The sequence below is a fragment of the Mixophyes fleayi genome, chromosome 1, assembly GCF_038048845.1.
Source record: "Mixophyes fleayi isolate aMixFle1 chromosome 1, aMixFle1.hap1, whole genome shotgun sequence".
Lineage (NCBI taxonomy): Eukaryota > Metazoa > Chordata > Amphibia > Anura > Limnodynastidae > Mixophyes > Mixophyes fleayi.
Window position 1 is genome coordinate 149177123 of NC_134402.1, and position 13684 is coordinate 149190806.

The following is a 13684-nucleotide window of genomic DNA, read 5'->3' on the forward strand; positions in this document are numbered from 1 at the left end:
ACCAAGCATGTAGCTCTTGTGGATGTAGCCCTTCGTACGCTTTGCCAGGATCCGAGGGTGGTCACTCTTTTAAAGTCAGAGGAATACATTCTGGCCACCGTGCTCGATCCTCGGTTTAAAGCGTATGTTGTGTCTCTGTTTCCGGCGGACACAAGTCTACAGCGGTGCAAAGACCTGCTGGTCAGGAGATTGTCCTCTGAAGAGGACCGTGACATGCCAACAGCTCCACCCTCATTTTCTTCCACATCTATGGCTGCGAGGAAAAAGCTCAGTTTTCCCAAAAGAGGCACTGGCGGGGATGCTGATAACATCTGGTCCGGACTGAAGGACCTGCCAACCATTGCAGACATGTCTACTCTCGCTGCATTGGATGCTGTCACAATAGAAAAAATTGTGGATGATTACTTTGCTGACACCATCCAAGTAGACATGTCAGACAGTCCATATTGTTACTGGCAGGAAAAAAAGGCAGTTTGGAAGCCCCTGTACAAACTGTCTCTATTTTACCTGAGTTGTCCCCCCTCCAGTGTGTACTCGGAAAGAGTTTTTAGTGCAGCGGGGAACCTGGTCAGTGAGCGGCGAAGGAGGTTGCTTCCTCAGAACGTTGAAAAAATGATGTTTATAAAAATGAATAATCAATTCCTCAATGAAGTACAGCACTGCCCTCCAGATACTACAGAGGGACCTGTGGTTGTGGAGTCCAGCGGGGACGAATTGATAATATGTGATGAGGAGGAAGTACACACTGTAGGGGGAGAGGAATCAGAGGTTGAGGATGACGACGACATCTTGCCTCAGTAGAGCCTGTTTAGTCTGTACAGGGAGAGATGAATAGCTTTTTTGGTGTGGGGGCCCAAACAAACCAATCATTTCAGCCAAAGTTGTTTGGTAGGCCCTGTCGCTGAAATGATTGGTTTGTTAAAGTGTGCATGTCCTATTTCAACAACATAAGGGTGGGTGTGAGGGCCCAAGGACAATTCCATCTTGGACCTTTTTTTTTTGCATTATATGACCAATCAACAGTCGTTTGCCATGTTCAAAAAGTAAAACCAAATTGAAAAAAATTCAAGAAATTAAACCAAAAGTAAAATGCCCTGTCATAATTTAAAACAAGAGGTATTGACGTGCTCTAAAACTACTGTATTGTTGTTTATATTTTATAAACACTACACTTGAAAGCTTGAGTCTTTCAATAAAAAAGTAACTGTCCATTGCACGAATATTTGCAACAGGGACAATTTTAGGGTTAAGAAAGTCAACTAATAACACTTCGACGCTGTCTGTCTTTATAAACACTACACTTGGAAGTTGGAGGAGGTATTGTGGCCCCGGCACCAAATTTACTACCTTGGCCACTCCACTGTGCAGTCCATATTTAGGTGTATCAGATATTAAACAACGGTGACAGTTGATGCCCAATTTTTTAATTATATTGTGGCCTCGGTACCAAATTGTGTACCGGGGCCACCACACTATGCAGTCCATACCCTTTTTTGGTGGAATTCTGACACGTGGAGGGTTTTTTAATTATATTGTGGCCTCGGTACCAAATTGTGTACCGGGGCCACCACACTACGCAGTCAAGATAGATAGATGCGTATCATAGATAAAGTACATTCAGTGGTGTGGGGCAAATTGAAAAATATTCAAAATGCACTGACATTATCAAAAACAAGAGGTTGTCACACGCTAAAACTCCAACATGTATATGATGGAGAGGATGGAGGAGCAGCCGTATGTGTAGTGTAATGCAGACCTGTTGAAGGTTTTTTATATATTTTATTGTGGTGCCCAATGCCCACTCCTCTACGCAGTCCAGATACATTTATTGGTGCGAATCATAAAAGTTCAGGGTTTTTAATATATATTGTGGTGACCCACTCCTCTACGCAGTGCAGGTACATTTATTGGTGCGAATCATAAAAGTTCAGGGTTTTTAATATATATTGTGGTGACCCACTCCTCTACGCAGTCCAGATACATTTATTGGTGCGAATCATAAAAGTTCAGGGTTTTTAATATATATTGTGGTGACCCACTCCTCTACGCAGTCCAGATACATTTATTGGTGCGAATCATAAAAGTTCAGGGTTTTTAATATATATTGTGGTGACCCACTCCTCTACGCAGTCCAGATACATTTATTGGTGCGAATCATAAAAGTTCAGGGTTTTTAATATAAATTGTGGTGACCCACTCCTCTACGCAGTCCAGGTACATTTATTGGTGCGAATCATAAAAGTTCAGGGTTTTTAATATATATTGTGGTGACCCACTCCTCTACGCAGTCCAGATACATTTATTGGTGCGAATCATAAAAGTTCAGGGTTTTTAATATATATTGTGGTGACCCACTCCTCTACGCAGTCCAGGTACATTTATTGGTGCGAATCATAAAAGTTCAGGGTTTTTAATATATATTGTGGTGACCCACTCCTCTACGCAGTCCAGGTACATTTATTGGTGCGATTCATAAAAGTTCAGGGTTTTTAATATATTGTGGTGACCCACTCCTCTACGCAGTCCAGGTACATTTATTGGTGCGATTCATAAAAGTTCAGGGTTTTTAATATATTGTGGTGACCCACTCCTCTACGCAGTCCAGGTACATTTATTGGTGCGATTCATAAAAGTTCAGGGTTTTTAATATATTGTGGTGACCCACTCCTCTACGCAGTCCAGGTACATTTATTGGTGCGATTCATAAAAGTTCAGGGTTTTTAATATATTGTGGTGACCCACTCCTCTACGCAGTCCAGGTACATTTATTGGTGCGATTCATAAAAGTTCAGGGTTTTTAATATATATTGTGGTGACCCACTCCTCTACGCAGTCCAGGTACATTTATTGGTGCGAATCATAAAAGTTCAGGGTTTTTAATATATATTGTGGTGACCCACTCCTCTACGCAGTCCAGAAAGATACCTTGTTGCAACGTTTTGGACTAATAACTATATTGTGAGGTGTTCAGAATACACTGTAAATTTGTGGAAATGCTTGTTATTGTATGTTATTGAGGTTAATAATAGCGTAGGAGTGAAAATAAGCCCAAAAACTTGATTTTTAAACTTTTTATGTTTTTTTCAAAAAAAATCCGAATCCAAAACCTTAAATCCGAACCGAGACCTTTCGTCAAGTGTTTTGCGAGACAAATCCGAACCCCAAAAATAACGAAAATCCGGATCCAAAACACAAAACACGAGACCTCAAAAGTCGCCGGTGCACATCCCTAGTTATGATATGCCTTGTTACCCTGTGTGCACATTACCCTGCAGTATCTGTGATTCTCCAGAGGAGCTGCTGTCCGGCCATTCCTCTATTAGGGGTTAACTAGCCTGCTAATTAATTATCCTCACCTGCCTGCTTATTCCTGAATCCTTTGCTGGTCATTGATGTTCCTAGCCTGCTCATGTGTCTCTCTGTTCCTGGATTACCTGCATGTTTCTGGCTGCTACTACTAATTGGTTTCAGTTAAGTCATCTGCTGCATTTCTTTATTGTTTACTGCTTGTTTGCCAAGATCTGGAAATCCATTGTTCCATTCAGCCTGAACTGTTACTGTTTATTTTTGCCTTACCTGGACTTTACTTTACTGCAATAAACAGTTTAAACGTTTATATCACGTGTCTGGCTCCATGGCTGTAATTAAGGAAGTGGTTGTGAACAGAACCCTAACAGACTTCTAATAATTGCACCTGTGCATACCAGAATATCAACACTAAATGCCAATATGTCTATGCTTTAGTGTTGTACATTTAAAAGCTTATGACTGTTGCATAGCTTTGGCATCAGGAAATAACGGGCAGGGAAATGCATGGGCAGTCATGTGTGTACCAATGTGCTTTGCCATGATTGGTGTCTAAACAATCTACATTTCCCCCAGCCCTAGCTGCAGGGATCAATAGGAGAGATCTGGAGTAATGCCTCAACTGAATCACCATCTCGCTCTCTTCTGGTGGGACCAGCAACACGGAGAGACGCTGAGGGCAAACTGTATATGAGAAAAGCCCCAGGTCAGCCACAGCCAGCAAAATAGCCGAGCATCATCTTGAATCAAGAGCCCAGCTGCATCAGGGACCCTGACATGACTGTGGCTATTCTGCTGAGTGATATTGTGCATTACACTAGCACATTGTCAGGGGTATAAACAATGACAGAACAGCATTCATTATACTGGGAAAGGAGTCCAAGTCCAAGCATGAGATTGTGCTAATAAATTGACTATTTGTGCCAAAAGAACTCTAGCTTCCAGAAAATGAGTCCAACGTTACTACCAGTCTGACATCTTTTATGAGCACCAACGACAGGCAGAGTCCACTGTAAAGATGCCTGTTTGCATATGAGCAAAGATGTGTCTGTACATTTTAATTTCCACATTTGGGTTCTGAGTTCCATGCATCTTAAAATCTTATATCTACTGTGTAGGCAGGGCCGGTGCTAGGGTCCACGGCGTCCTAGGCATTTTTTAAAAAATCGCCTCCCTCCTCTCCTTACCTTGTCTCACCACCGCCGCCTCTCTGCTCTGTCTCCTCCCCTCCACTCACTGACACTAGTAAGTGGAGGGGAGGAGACGGAGCAGAGAGGCGGCGGTGGTGACAAAATAGCCTCTTCCCCCCCCCCCCTCCCCGTGCATCTGAATGCTGTGCGGCGGCCGTGACAGGTATGGTCAGCGGTCGCCGCACAGTTTTAAAGTTATTTACTATTCTGTGGCGCCCTCCAAAGCCCGGCGCCCTAGGCAAGTGCCTAACCTTGCCTAATGGGAGCGCCGGGCCTGTGTGTAGGTGCATCCAGAGCAATGCAACAGTGATCATCAACTCTAAAAATTTAACCCAGTTTATGGTCAAAATTTACATCTCGTAGCTAATGTTTTTCAAGATATGTGTAAATCAAATAAGATACATCTCGAAGGGGACATCTGCATGTCTGTAGTGTAAGTATTACGAGTTATATATGCAAAAGGCACGGGCCGTTAAAGGCTGTCCGGGGGAGGTGGGGCACATATGCCATCCCATGCTGACCAGGCTGGGGCTGGTGCACATTATGTCAGGGGTCCCCATTCTGCGAGTCTCCCTGGTGTAGTGAGACCAGCCCAGCATGGCATAGTTTGGGGATAGTTGTCGGTTTTGTAGAGGTAACCTGCACTCTTTATCCCCTCACATTAGCAATAGTCAGCCTAGGCTAAAGGTGGGACAACATATTTATTTAAATGATCATCCTGGATCATAAGTTGATATGATGACTGCAGTATCTTTATTAATGTAAGTGTGTGGATGCATCAAGTTTTAAAGTACGTTTTATAAAACACATCTTGATGTGGCCACAAACACTGTATCTGGCGTTACATGTATCTGAAGATACGTGCCACTCAACATACACGTTAGGCTGCAGTTTTGCTGCATAATTTTAAGTGTACGTTTGAGCAGCAAAATACTATGTGTACATCGATCAATGTGTACAGGCTTTTAATGATATATTCTTATGCACTGCTCAAATAAGTTAATATATGAAAGGTGTTTTCATTCCTCAAAAAATTTAATTCATTATTTGCAGACTAATAAATTCGGTACTCTATTTAAAACAAAATAGTTATATTCCTTTTCCAGTGTTTACAGGGCAGTTATTTACTTTTATTTTAAAAGACATTTAACTATTTACAGACCACCTGTCATATATAAATAGCAGCTTAAAAGTCTGTACTGCCATTTTAAAAGAGAAGACAAAATCGTATTAAAACGTTTCTGAAAATGCTATTTTCAGTTATCCAGAGAGGGCACTGAGAACTATTTAATTCAGTTCCTAGCACCCTGGTCTTAAATCAGTGTTCAAAGTAAACCATATGTTCTGCCTCATAATTTAAAAAATGACATCTTGTGATGTCATTTCCTGTCAATTATAAAATCATGTCAAATGCCAATGTGCAAATCCTCATGCTATTTTCATATCTAAACACCTACTGAAATGCTCAAAATTCTTTCTTATGCACTGTGGATAATTTTTGTATATACAATTCATAAAAAAAGATTGCAAATTCCTTGAAATATGCTGTAAGTTACTCACACCAAATTCACTTTATCAATTTTTAAGATTATATTTGAACCACTGCATTAGAATACAGAAGGACTGAGTTCCATTATGTCTCTGGACTCTGGTTTTCACCTAGCAAAGTTCAATACCATGGTAGTGCAGTCAGGGTAGGATTGGCAGACTTTAGGCCGGGGGCAAGCACACAGCACTGGCCCATAAGTAGCGGTCCATCCTTATAGGGTAGTTTTTGGTACAATGTATATTTATCTATATAAAAAAACTATTTTAGTGTTGCTTAATCCATATATATATTTTTATGCACAGACATAAAATTTAGAAAACTCCAACCAGTCCCAGTGTTAAATCAATAGCACCCAGGTTTTATAATTAGGTCTCCCTCCAGCCCCAACATAAAAATAATAAGATTCACATTTGCTAAATAGATCTATTTCCCTCCAACCAAACCCAACATTAAATTAACAGTATTTACCCTCAGGACAGGCAGCCGTCCTTTCACCTGGAGGCTAAATGAACTCCTGATTCAAGATGCCAATAATAAATCTTTGATAGAGACGGCCCTAACGGAATATGTCCACACTAATGACACCCCTGACGTCTCCAAAATATCATTGTGGGAGGCCTATAAGTGCATCATCCGAGGCAAACTCATTCAAATGGGGGCGGTTAGGAAGCAAGAAAGGATAGCATTTAGGGACTCTCTCTTGGAAAAAATTAAGTCACTAGAAATGAGTCACAAATCCTCTCTAGACCCCTTCGTTATGATGGAACTGACAGACGCCAGGAAGGCCCTGAATCAACTAATGTGTGACAAAATTAAACTTGACCTCCGTAAAGGCCAGAACAAATTTTATCAATGGAGTGATAAACCAAGGAAACTTTTAGCACGCGCCCTACGATCTCAGAGAGGTCAGCTCTATATTCCTTAAATTAAAACAGAATCAGGGTCTATATCAGTACACACGTCTGAAATTGCTGCAGCATTTCATGCCTATTATACTAAACTATAATTCGTCCAACTCTCCCCAGGCAGATATGCGCTCGGTCAAACAGACTCGTATAGCAGAATATCTCAAACGGATAGATTTTCCCACGTTAGAGGAGGAATCCATACAAATATTAGAGGAACCCTTTACTATTGAGGAACTGGAAAAGTCGATCAAGACGACACCATCGGGGAAAAGCCCGGGGCCTGATGGTTTTACCATCTCATATTATAAAACTTTTAAAGCTCAACTAGCCCCTCTTATGCTACAGGCCTTTAACTCTGTTTCTGCCCATACATACTTTTCTACTCAATCTTTGGCCGCCCAGATCACAGTGCTGCCAAAGGAAGGGAAAGATCCAACATTGTGTTCTAGTTATAGACCGATATCTCTACTTAATGGGGATATAAAGCTGTATGATAAATTGATAGCAAATAGGTTAAAACCTTATTTATCTCAAATCATTCATTCCGACCAGGTAGGGTTTGTCCCGGGGAGGGAGGCACGGGACAATACCACAAAACTAATTAACTTAGTACAGTTTGCAACCACCACCAACATTCCAACAGTTCTGTTATCTACAGACGCTGAAAAAGCATTTGATAGAGTAGATTGGGAGTTTATGCGAGGGGTCATCAGCCACCTGGGCCTGGGCCCGCTGAGTTTGGCCCGGATTGCCGCCTTGTATTCACAGCCGACGGCAAGGGTTAAGGTTAATGGGAAGTTTTAAGAGCTCATTGTTATATTAAATGGTACTAGATAGGGTTGTCCCCTTGATTTTTATTTTGTGCATGGAAGCTTTGGCGCGCTTCATTCGAGCTAACCCTGACATTTCTGGTCTGCAGATAGAGGACAAAAGTTTCAAGCTTGTCCTCTTCGTGGATGGCCTTCTGGCCATTCTTACTAACCCTGTGATTTCAATTCCCAATATGTTAGCAGAATTCCATTCTTTTGGTGAACTTTCTAGTTTTAAAAGTAAGTACTCAAAATCTGTGGCACTTAACATCTCTGCGCCTGAGGCAGTAGTTGAAGGCCTGAAGCCATCTTTCCCATTCACCTGGCACCCCACTTGACTCAAATACTTGGCGGTTATTATTAACAAAGACAATTCGAAGAACTTTGAAGAAAATTTTATACCCATCACCAACACAATTTGTAAGAACCTGAGGAATTGGCTTCCAAAAGGCTTTTCCCTGATAGGCAGAGTCAATGTGGTAAAAATTAACCTATTGCCTCGGATCCTCTACCTGCTCCACACGCTCCCTATACACCTTCCCGCCTCTGGTTCAAGATACTACATAAAACTGTTTGTTATTTCGCGTGGAAGGGTAGATGTCCCCGTTTTAAACACAACATATTATATATATGTAAACATGCCGGGGGCCTACAACTCTCTTTGCTTTGTATTACGACGCTGTAATGAAAATAGAGTGTTGGACTGGACAAGGCAGAGTCCTGACAAGCAATGGGTCTGGATAGAGAGCTATGTCTCGGGCAAGTTACTTCAATCCACGCCCTGGTTATCATCACTTCCTAAAATTGCCCATCCGACTGTTACTCCAACTCTGGCTAGATGGGCCAAAGTACGTTCGGTTCCACACAACTCTTCACGACACTCACCTCTGACACCGACATTTGACAACCAGACTTCCCTCCAGGCCTTACTAGATGGACCTTTAGACAGTGGATTGGGGCGGGACTCAATCGTGTCGGCCAGCTGGTGGGTGCCTCTTAGGTTTTACATTTCGCTGATCTCCAGTAAATGGTAACTCCCGGATGCGGAGATATGGAGAGATATGTCACTTCCTTGGCGGAGATATGGAGAGATATGTCACTTCCTGGGCTCTCCGGGGATTCGGGAATCTCAGTTTGAATCTTTATGTACCACCTCATAATATCCCAGACATACACTATCTCATTTACAGTATCCTTATTGAGCATTTCTATAGTAAACGACCCACCTTCACATGAGACTGGGTGCGGGAATTGGACTGTTCAATAGCCGAACAGGACTGGAATGATATCTTTCTACGCACTCAGTCTAGCTAGTTAGCATTTGATTAATTGAAACAGTACAAGGTGATGACTAGATGGTACCGGTGCCCCAGTCTGCTCGCTAAGATAAGTACAGTGGGCTGGGGGTATCATAATGTGCCTCGGGGGATGGCGTGATAAATGTAATGTTTTATTTTGATGTATGTATCTTTGCCCCATGTTGGCCACATCCACAACACAATGTGGTCACGCCTTTTTCGGTGCCGGCGCTGCGTGGCGGCGCAAAATTTCTTTCCTGCAAAAACTGATGTGGGCCTGTGTACTTTAAATGCCAGGGCTGATTTTTAGTCCCAGTCCGGCCCTGGTAAAGGTATTTATGGTTCAGGTCCTCAGAAATGTATGGAGTTTGTTCTCATATTAATCCACATTTTACCAGCAGGAATCCGGTATCAACAGAGAAGCGATTGCACATAGTGATCGCTAATTATGAATAGTATGAGATTAATACTCAAAAGCACTGTTATGGGTCAGTTTAAACTGGTTTTTCGATAGGAAGACACATATACAGCAGTTGGAGTGAGTTGCCCCCACCTTTCGAAAGAGGAATGATTGAAATGACCCATGACCAGTAGTCTACTGAAACACCATAAACCCTGGACCAATGAAGAACTTTCTTAGTGTTATCTGTGTATAATTGTGACATCATCACTGTTGTTTTCTAAATCAAACTGTATATAAACTGGCCTTTGATACAAGAACAGCCTCTTTGCCAACAGACTTCAGCTTTGATGACTATTCCTGGATCCAGGGTGCGCTGCGTATGTATCAGTTATATTTTTGTAACATTCTTATTGTGTTTTGCTGCTTATTGCTATTAAACCTCTTTTGTGCTTTAGAACCACAATGATTCCATTGGACAATTACTATTAGTAATAATAGACACAGACATAACAAAGCCCTTTAACAGCACCTCATTAGGTGCAGCTCCTGATTAGCCAGCAACCTGTTCCCTGGAAAACTTAAAATGGGTCATATGAATTGAGTCCACGCTTCTCTTTCCATTCCTAACACCAGGGACCCTTACAAGGTTTTCCTAGTGCTGAAAACAAACTTTGAGCAAGTTTTTCCAAACAGAGCAGTCTGGGGTTTTAAAATGTGCAAGACTGAAGCCTATGAGATACATATCTGCCCTCAATCACTGTCCCAGTGCTTATGTCACCCCCCCTCCCCTTGTTTCAAACTGTGGGGAGGAACACTTGTAGTCCCCAGACAATACAAGTTAAAAGTTTGCAAAGCCCAAAACCACCTTGTTATTCTACCATTGATTTCTTTATTCTCTGCCATTCATGAGCATGATCCGTGATCAACTTAAATTTCCGCCCCAACAGGTAACGTCCATTTCATTTCCAGAGCCTCTTCATAATAGCAAAATTTCTCTCATGTACATTTAATTTTCTGCTTCAATAAATAAGAGTATGCTCCTCGCCATCTTTATTTTGGGATAACACCGCACCTATCCATACTTTTGACACATCTGTCTACATGACAAATTCTTTTTTAAAATCAGGGGTCTTAAAAAAGGGTTGGGTGCATAACGCTACCTTTAATGCATAAAAAGTGTTTTCTGCTTCAGGACTTCACGTAATCATAACTGACTTTACACACTTGGTAAGGTCAGTCAATGGAACAGCAATAGTGACAAAATTGGGAATAAACCTTCTATAGTACCCAGTGAGTCCCAGAAAAGCTCTAGCCTGCTTCTTGTTTAAAGGTCTTGACCATTTTTGTATTGCCTTAATTTTATTAAATTGGGGCATTATCAGACCTCTGCCTATGGTGTACCCTAACTTCTTCACCTCCTACATCCCCAGGTAACACTTTTTTGGGGCTGGCCATTAACCCTGCCACATGGATGGAGTCCTTGAATCATCAAGGTAAGCTACAGCATATTGTACATGTTCATTCTCTGAAATGTGGTGGGAGCCCCATGTAACCAAAATGTTGACCTCTTATAATGGAACAAACCCTCTGGAGATGAAAAAGCTCTCTTTTTCTGTCTGTCAACTGTACTTGCCAGTACCCTTTGGCTATGTCTAGAGTGGTTAAATGTCTGGTCGCCTTATGTACGACATATAGCTGGCAGACAGCAGAGGGATGTCGTTGATACACAGCTATGCCTCACCCCTAACAAAATATCAATCTGGTGCAATTTTTAGGAGGCCCATGGAATTTTCTCGGGTTGGACCCGAAACACTATGACACCTAGTTATTTAGGATTGGAGCAGCCACTGCTTTGGCTGTAGACTAGTATTCTATAGCAAGTTATGGAGCTTAGGGTGATGTAAGTCCAATGCCTGCCGGACATTTATCAGATCAACTAGATGGTAATATGCCCGTCTGCTACCCTCGGTAACCCAAGGCTTTGAGGCTTGTCACTTTTAGTGAGGACATAAAGGGATTTTTCTAATTTTTTCCTTGGGCAAAGAACTGATTAGCTACATGCTTCCAAGGCTTTATATGTTTGTTTGTTTGTTTTTACAAGCATATGGGTTAATGAAAACCCCTCCTTCTACTCAGCGACTCTTTGCTGGTGTCTTGTTATTTGTCTGACAGGACTCCACTTGACATTTTGTTTCTAGATGTGTACATGGTGTTTACACTGATATGGGGGGTTGGGTCATTCAATTGTGTTCTGGGCATCCATGCACTACATGACCTGTGTGTGGTCATCCTTTCACCACCGTGTTGAGATTCATTTGTTGGGTAAGAGGGGTTTGAGTTGGCCGGACCTTATGGCCAGGTCAGTCTCAGAGGTTGAGACTCAAGGACAAGGTATACTTTATCAGCAATTCAATGATAAAGCAACAAGTACCGAAAGATCCTTGGAGTATCCTACTTTCGAAACGCTCCTGGATGTTAGTGTACAAAGCCAAAAACTGGTCCCCCATTTGCTGGCAGCAGTTAGCTAAAAACTTGAAACAACCAGCCACCCCGCCCCCTCTGCAGACTTTTGCACTTCAACACTCAACTCCCTCTGCTCTCCGCCCTTTCTTTTTTCTTCTGCCCCTTTCCTTTGCCCTTCTCTTTTCTTTCCTACTTTCCTTCCCTTTTTATTGTTAATATAATTAAAAAATAATTTGAAGATTTATTACTGGTTTATATAGTAAAAAAAAACTGTTTAATCTACACTAATATACAAATGGTAAATTTACAAAAAATAATGTATCAATGCAACAAGTGGTACAAATTTACATCACCAATGTGTTCCAGTAATGTAGCAAGACACTTGATAAAATGTAATAAATGTAATCAAAACAGAGTTGTTTAGAAATTCAGAGTCAGACCAGGGCCCTCTTAAGAACATCTTGGGCCCCCGTGCACAGCAGTGCACCGGGGCCCCTATATGTACAAAGAAAAAAAAATGATCATATATATGGGCCCTGCAGCCCAGTGGGGGCCCGTCGGAGGCAGCAAAAAAAAAAAAACCTGGAAAAAAAAAAAAAGACAATATTTACCTTGCGGTCAGCTGGCGATCCGGCTCCCTCCATGGTCTCCTCCTCCGTCGCGCTCCGCAATGGATGTCGGACGGGAGTGATGACATCACGCCCGACATGCACTGCGAGCACCGCACGGAGGAGGAGACCATGGAGGGAGCCGGATCGCCAGCTGATCGCAAGGGAAGTATTGTCTTTTTTTTTTTTCCAGGTTTTTTTTTTTTTTTGCTGCCTCCGACGGGCCCCCCTGGGCTGCAGGGCCCCCGGGCACCTGCCCATTGTGCCCAATGGGAAAGACGGCCCTGGGTCAGACCACCTTACTGTATTCAATCTTTATCTCTTGCTTGTCCAGATATACTCCGTTTATTACCCAATAAGACCTGGGGGTAAATGTATCAAAGTGCGAGTTTGCAACTCCAGCGATTTTCTCAGGAGAGTTGAAACTCGCCAATGTATGAAGCTGAGTTTTCATACAAAATCGCCAGAGTTCTGCTTCTGTCAATATCGCTACTTGCAAAATCGCCAGAGATCAAACTCCCGACTGTTTGCCACTGCAGCTATACAAGTCTCCAATGTATGAAGCTGCGAGTTAGCAAACTCAGGAGAGTTTGCTTCTAAACACGCCAGATACAACACGCTGCTTGATAGCAGCGTGTTGTAGAAACACATCACTGTTACACTGCCCTGGCAGTGTTAAAAAGTTAAAGAATAGATAAAAGTTTTTTTTAAAAAAAGCGTGAGGTCCCCCCGCTATTTATGCTTAACCCTAGTGCTGCCTGACTAGGGAAAATTTTTGCGTGGGGCCCCCCCGATTTTAACTTTACCAGCACTTGCGTAAGCTCTAGGTACAGTATTAGGTGATTTCCCCAATAGCGTGGGAAAATCACATTATACTGTACTTTAAACTTACGCAAACAATGTAGGGTTATTGCGATTCGGACCTCCTACTAGGTAGGAGGTGTTTGTGGCGGGGAAGGAGTTTTTTTATTTTTCTTCAAGCAAGTACACAGAGTCGGGATCTTACAAATATGGGGCCCTTCTGGCCGAAGTGTTCCTGCTTTTCTTCAATTGTTTTTGGAGGTACAAAATGGCTGGGACTGGGGCAAGCCGGCAAGATTGGAGGTATAAATATTAAGGGACTGGGGCAAGCCTGGACGTTTGAAAGCAG

At 42.3% G+C, this 13684-nt stretch overlaps 1 long non-coding RNA gene across 1 annotated transcript in view; it reads left to right on the top strand.

Moving 5' to 3' along the window:
- LOC142143629 (uncharacterized) overlaps positions 1-13684 on the top strand; it is a 108062-nt gene that overhangs the window by 58849 nt on the left and 35529 nt on the right. Inside the window, exon 3 of the long non-coding RNA XR_012689556.1 lies at positions 10894-10956. This is a non-coding gene — a long non-coding RNA (uncharacterized LOC142143629). The remainder of the gene's footprint in view (positions 1-10893; positions 10957-13684) is intronic.